Below are 7693 nucleotides of genomic sequence, written 5' to 3' on the forward strand. Positions count from 1 at the left end.
AAGTCCTCTTGGAGGTTGCCAACAGCCCTCCCATAGAGCCTGTAGGCATGAATCTGAGCAAACTCTGGAAGATAGAGAAGGACAGGGAATCCTGGTGTGCTGCAGTCCATGGGGTCGAAAAGAGTCTAAACAACAACAAAACAACAAGAGCTTGTAGACCCTAGGATTGGGTTGCCTCAGGCCAAACAACAAACAGGGAAGGAGTACAGCAGACAACTGGATTAAAAATTTACTGAGCATGGCCCAGTGCACCAGAGCGAGACCCAGTTTTCCCCTTAGTCAGTCCCTCCCATCAGGAAGCTTGCACAAGCCTCTTATCCTCATCCATCAGACAGAAGAAGCAAGAACTACAATCCACAGACTCCAGAATGAAAACTATAATCACAGAAAGCTAACCAAAATGATCACATGGACCACAGCCTTGTGCAACCCCATGAAGCTATGAGCCATGCCATAGATGGACGGGTCATAATGGAGAGTTCTCTGGAGAAGGGATGGCAAACCACTCCAGTATTCTTGCCTTGAGAGTCCCATGAACAGTATGAAAAGGCTAAAAGATATGACACTGGAAGATGAGCACCCCAGGTTGGTAGGTGTCCCATATGCTCTAGTGGAAGAACAGAGAAATAACTCCAGAAAGAATGAAGGGGCTGGGTCAAAGCACACGGGATGTGCCTGGTGGTGAAAGGAAAGTCTGATGATGTAAAGAACAGTATTGCACATGTGCTAAGTCACGTCAGTGGTGTCCGACTCTGCGATCGATGAACTGTAGCCCATCAGGCTCCTCTGTCCATGAGATTCTCCAGGCAAGAATACTGGAGTGGGTTTCCATGCCTTCCTCTGGGGGATCTTCCTGACCTAGGGATTGAAATTGCCTCTCCTGTGGTTCCTGCACTGTAGCCAGATTCCTTACCACTGAACCAAGAGGGATGCCCAAATACCTTTAATTTCTCTGTAAGAGGAAGCCAATATTCAGTAATTAATGTTTCGGTATCTTATTTGGAAATGACCCAGCTATTCAATAAACTTTCCTCACTTAATTTAGTATAACTCTAGAATTTCAAGTTACAACAATCTGGAGAGAATATTTTAGACATATTTCTAAAGCAAAATCATTCTTAACAGTTTATCTGAAAGCTTCCTCATTTACATTTTCTTTCCTTAAAAGTTTCTTTATATGGAATTGGGCCACCACCCACTGGTGGGAGCTTTCAGTTTCAGTCAGTTCAGTCACTCAGTCATGTCTGAGTCTTTGCGACCCCACTGACTGCAGCACGCCAGGCTTCCCTGTCCATCACCAAATCCCGGAGCTTACTCAAACTCATGTCCATTGAGTCAGTGATACCATCCAACTATCTCATCCTCTGTCATCCCCTTCTCCTCCCACCTTCAATCTTTCCCAGCATCAGGGTCTTTTCAGATGAGTCAGTTCTTCCCATCAGGTGGCCAAAGTATTGGAGTTTCAGCTTCAGCATCAGTCCTTCCAATGAATATTCAGGATTAATTTCCTTTAGGAAATCAGTCGTGATTGATTTCCTGGACTGGTTGGATCTCTTTGCAGTCCAAGGGACTCTCAAGAGTCTTCTCCAACACCACAGTTCAAAAGCATCCATTCTTCAGTGCTCAGCTTTCTTTATAGGCCAACTCTCACATCCATACATGACTACTGGAAAAACCATAGCTCTGACCAGATGGACCTTTGTTGGCAAAGTAATATCTCTGCTTTTTCATATGCTGTCTAGGTTGGTCATAACTTTTCTTCCAAGGAGCAAGCGTCTTTTAATTTCATGGCTGCAGTCACCATCTGCAGAAAAATAAAGTCTGTCACTGTTTCCATTGTTTCTCCATCTATTTGCCATGAAGTGATGGGACCAGATGCCATGATCTTAGTTTTCTGAATGCTGAGTTTTAAGCCAATTTTTTCACTCTCCTCTTTCAGTTTCATCAAGAGGCTCTTTAGTTCTTTGCTTTCTGCCATAAGGGTGGTGTCATCTGCATATCTGAAGTTACTGATATTTCTCCCAGCAATCTTAATTCCAGCTTGTGCTTCATCCAGCCTTGCATTTAGCATGATGTACTCTGCATATAAGTTAAATAAGCAGGGTGACAATATACAGCCTTGATGTACTCCTTTCCCTATTTGGAACAAGTCCGATGTTCCATGTCCAGCTCTAACTGTTGCTTCTTGACCTGCATACAGATTTCTCAGGAGGCACGTCAGGTGGTCTGGTATTCCATCTCTTGAAGAATTTTCCACAGTTTGTTGTGATGCACACAGTCAAAGGCTTTGGCATAGTCACTAAAGAAAAAGTAGATGTTTTTTCTTGGAGAAGGCAATGGCACCCCACTCCAGTACTCTTGTCTGGAAAATCTCATGGACGGAGGAGCCTGGAAGGCTGCAGTCCATGTGGTCACTGAGGGTCAGACACGACTGAGCGACTTCACTTTCACTTTCCACTTTCATGCATTGGAGAAGGAAATGGCAACCCACTCCAGTATTCTTGCCTGGAGAATCCCAGAGACGGGGAGCCTGGTGGGCTACTGTCTATGGGGTCGCACAGAGTCGGACACGACTGAAGTGACTTAGCAGTAGCAGCAGATGTTTCTCTGGAACTTTCTTGCTTTTTCGATGATCCAGTGGATGTTGGCAATTTGATCTCTCGTTCCTCTGCCTTTTCTAAATCCAGCTTGAACATCTGGAATTTCATGGTTCACATACTATTGAAGCCTGCCTTGGAGAATTTTGAGCATTACTTTGCTAGCATGTGAGATGAGTGCAATTGTGCAGTAGTTTGAACATTCTTTGGCATTGCCTTTCTTTGGGATTGGAGTGAAAACTGACCTTTTCCAGTCCTGTGGCCACTCCTAAGTTTTCCAGATTTGCTGGCATATTGAGTGCAGCACTTTCACAGCATCATCTTTCAGGATTTGAAATAGCTCAACTGGAATTCCATCACCTCCACTAGCTTTGTTCGTAGTGATGCTTTCTAAGGCTCATTTGACTTCACATTCCAGGATGTCTGGCTCTAGGTGAGTGACCACACCATCCTGATTGTCTGGGTCATGAAGATCTTTTTTTGTATCATTCTTCTGTGTATTTTTGCCACCTCTTCTTAATATCTTCTGCTTTCTGTTAGGTTCATACCATTTCTGCCCTTTATTGTGCCCATCTTTGCATGAACTGTTCCCTTGATATCTCTAATTTTCTTGAAGAGATCTCTAGTCTTTCCCATTATATTGTTTTCCTCTATTTCTTTGCATTGATCACTGAGGAAGGCTTTCTTACCTCTCCTTGCTATTCTTTGGAACTCTGCATTCAAATCGGTATATCTCTCCTGTTCTCCTTTGCCTTTAGCTTCTCTTCTTTTCTGAGCTATTTGTAAGGCATCTTCAGACAACCATTTTGCCTTTTTGCAGTTCTTTTTCTTGGGGATGATCTTGATCACTGCCTCCTGTACAATGTCATGAACCTCTGTCCATAGTTCTTCAGGGACTCTGTGTATCAGATCTAATCCCTTGAATCTATTTGTCACTTCCACTGTATAATCAAAAGGTATTTGATTTAGGTCATACCTGAGTGGTCTAGTGGTTTTGCCAACTTTCTTCAATTTAAGTCTGAATTTGGCAATAAGGAGTTCATGTTCTGAGCCACAGTCAGCTCCAGGTCGTGTTTTTGCTGACTGTATAGAGCTTCTCCATCTTTAGCTGCAAAGAATATAATCAATCTGATTATCACCATCTGGTGATGTCCATGTGTAGAGTCTTTTGTGTTGTTGGAAGAGGATTTTTGCTATGACCAGTGTGTTCTCTTGGCAAAACTCTGTTAGCCTTTGCCCTGCTTCATTTTATACTCCAAGGCCAAGTTTGCCTGTTATTCCCAGTATCACTTGACTTCCTACTTTTGTATTCTAGTCTCCTATAATGAAAAGGACATCTTTTTTGGATGTTAGTTTCACTGATTCCTAAAATGTCGATGTTCACTCTTGCCATCTCCTGTTTGACCACTTCCAATTTGCCTTGATTCATGGACCTAACATTCCAGATTCCTATGCAATATTGCTCTTTACATCATCAGACCTTGCTTCTATCACCAGTCACATCCACAACTGGGTGTTGTTTTTGCTTTAGCTCTGTCTCTTTATTCTTTCTAGAGTTATTTCTCCACTAATCTCAAATAGCATATTGGGCACCTACCAACCTGGAGAGTTCTTCTTTCAGTGTCCTATCTTTTTGCCTTTTCATACTGTTCATGGGGTTCCCAAGGCAAGAATACTGAAGTGGTTTAGCATTCCCTTCTCCAGGGGACCACGTTTTGTCAGAACTCTCCACCATGACCTGTCCATCTTGGGTCGCCCTACACTGCATGGCTCATAGTTTCATTGAGTTAGACAAGGCTGTGGTCCATGTGATCAGTTTGGTTAGTTCTCTGTGATTGTGGTTTTCAGTCATCTGTCCTCTGATGGATAAGGATAAGAAGCTTATGGAAGCTTTCTGATGGGAGAGATAGACTGAGGGGGAAATTGGGTCTTGTTCTGATAGGTGGGGCCACACTCAGTAAATCTTTAATCCAATTTTCTGTTGATGGGTGGGGCTGTGTTCTCTCCCTGTTGTTTGACCTGAGGCCAAACTATGGTGGAGGTAATGAAGATAATGGTGACCCCCTTCAAAAACCAAGTGACCTCCTTCACTTAGCTTGCTGATATGTTATAAAGAATGTATACTGAAGTTCAAGTACTAGTCCACCATCTTGGACTGATTTGCTTCTAATTAATCCATTTCATGTCCTCAGGCTACCTCATTCCTTCAAAGTTTGTGCCCTGCCCCTTCCCTCCTATTTTATCCCCCACCCCCAGATTTTACTCCCATACTCTTATTGGAAGCAGAAGGGTGATGTCCATCTTATGTAACTGCTTCAAGGCTGAGCAGGGGTGTCAACTCTGACTGTCAGGGAGTAAAAATCTCTGGACTGCGATCTAGGGGCCCCAAGGGCAGGACAGTTTCTGATTTTAGTCAGTTTGGGCTGGAATCCTTGCATAACCATCACCTTGATGAGGAGCTATTGTAACTGCTTCTATGCCTTCCTATGAATCGTTTTGATAATGAAGGGCTTCTCTGGTGGCTCAGATGGTAAAGAATCTGCCCATGATGCTAGAGACCTGGGTTTGATACCTGGGTTGGGAAGATCCCCTGGAGAAAGGAATGGCAACCCACTCCAGTATTCTTGACTGGAGAATTCCATGGACAGACAAGCAAGCTACAGGCCATGAGATCACAGTCAAACATGACTGAGTGATTAACACTTTCATTTTCCTTGATAATGAAACACTTTTTGTAACAGCATCAGAGTACAAAAAGGTATGGTTAAACATCTGATTAATTGATAAAGAAACTTGGTTACAGTAGCCAGAATTATGAATGATCACATTTAACATACAAAATAATTCTAGCTAAATGTTTCTCTTTAAGACAACTTGGGGGCCATCTAATGTGTCCCAAAGCTAGCTGGAAAGGAAAAGAACTTTGATTAAAATTTGATATTAGGAAGCTTGTCAAAAAGTTTTAAAACACTTGATTAAGATCATCAGTCACTGTGAGACAATACACATTCCTTAACCAAAGTAACCATAGATCTCAAAAGTAAATAATACAAATCACTTAAAGGCAAAGAAACTCACATGATCTGTCATCAAAAGCAGTGTTTCAAGAATACTTGAGGGAGAAACCAAATCCAGTCTTGTTCTAGTCCATTTCTAACAAAAAATCCATTTATCCAACTAAACTGGGTCCAATCTCAGAGAATCCTGATCATACATAATTCAATATCTGATTTTTTACATCTTCTACTAAAAAACACATATCTTACTTTTCTTACAAGTTTTTCATTTTTCTTTCTTTTTTTTACGTTGAGTTACTTTTCTTGTTGACAAATCTGTAAAAGATGGAATAAGGTCTTATTTGACCTCTAATATACCTGGGTACAACAATAATACTATACTTAACATTGATAACTCTAAGGACATTTCTATATTAATCAAACCAACAAGTTTAAGCCACTTTCAATAGTAGATATCAATTCTGTACTGAATATTTCCCAGATCGTGGGTCCTAAAATTTATCTTGGCCAATTTTCTATAGATTTAATTTTAAGTGCTTACTTTCAAGTCAATTAAAATAGTCCATTTACAAGTTAACTTTTACATAAAGACTGAATGAGAAATCTCAATTTTTCCCTCTTAAGTTCAAAAGGCTTTTCCCCATTCCCCACTCTATTTATTTTGTCCTCCCGAGGGCCTGGGCACAGGGAGAGAAATACCAATTGCTTTTCATGGGGGCATAGTTGAAGATCTCCTAGTCTTGTAAAAATACCCTGAAGGGGTGGTGGCTTCAAGATGGAACAAATCTTACCCATAACAAGGCTGGTCAAAGAGGGAAAATCCCAACCACGTTTTTACCACAGGCAGAGCCTGAAGCAACACTAATCTTTACCACTAATCATTATAAGTACTGACATATACATCAACAAACAAACATTAATATCAACTATTAATCTGATACTGAATATTTCCCAGTTCACATGAACCTGAAATCCTTTAGCTTAATTTCTCTTGCACTTAGAATTGTTTGATTTTTAAGTGCCTACCTCCCAGTGGTAAAGAATCTGCCTGCCAATGCAGGAAACTCAAGAGAGACAGGTTCGATCCCTGGGTCAGGAAGATCCCCCGGAGAAGGGAATGGCGGCCCACTCCAGTATTCTTGCCTGGAGAGCTCCATGGACAGAGGAGCCTGGCGGGCTACAGCCCATGGGGTCCCATATAATTGGACACAACTGAGCACCTAAACATGCACGTACTTTTCTTTAAGCCAATTAAATAGAGCTCATTTACAAATTAATCTCAGAAGCAATAAAAAGAGACAAAGATACATACTGAGATATACATATATCCAAATAGACACAATAAGAGATTTCATAACTTTGTTTTCCAAACTTAGTCATGAATCAGATATCATAATATAAAACACTAGTTTAAAAATAACAGTTGGAATAAGAAAAAAATTTTAAGGCTTCTTTTCCAGTTTTTTTTCTTGTTTTTCTCATTTTTAGGAATTAAAGATGGTTTAGATAAATGTCCCTGAGATCCATGGTCTCAAGGCACAAGGAGAGAAAAGCATCTTCTCCTAGTAGGACAATTTCATAAAAATTTTAACCAATTTTCTTGGGAGTCTAAAGAATATTGTGAAAAAAAATAAAGAATATTGTGGCAATACAGTTAAAAAAAAAAATCATCTTTTTCTGTGGTCATAGTTTCACAGTCCAAATTTAGACCAGACAGTGCTCAAATTGGCCCTGATAACAAGAGCAGACTTGTCCCAGCAGGGATTTTTCCTCTGGGGAGGTGGGGTCTTGGTATGATCAGCCCCAGACTGTTAATTATAGAAGAATCCTGAACCTTAGGGAACTTCAGTCGATTTTCTCATCTTGTGGCAATAAAGATCTAATTGTAAGAGGGTCATTTTTAGGCCTCTTTTTTGGGCATTGGATCATAGCTGTATGTCCACCTGTCACTTAGAATGTTTCCAAAGGGCTTCTCATGCTGGGAGTGGGAGCTTATTGGAAGTGCTCCCCGTTTCAGCTCAGGCAATTTATACCAGATGTCAGTGTGCTCAAACCAAAAGAGCCAAACCAAGCCAACCA

The sequence above is a fragment of the Bison bison genome, unplaced genomic scaffold (assembly GCF_000754665.1).
Source record: "Bison bison bison isolate TAMUID 2011002044 unplaced genomic scaffold, Bison_UMD1.0 scf7180017864158, whole genome shotgun sequence".
Classification (NCBI taxonomy): domain Eukaryota; kingdom Metazoa; phylum Chordata; class Mammalia; order Artiodactyla; family Bovidae; genus Bison; species Bison bison.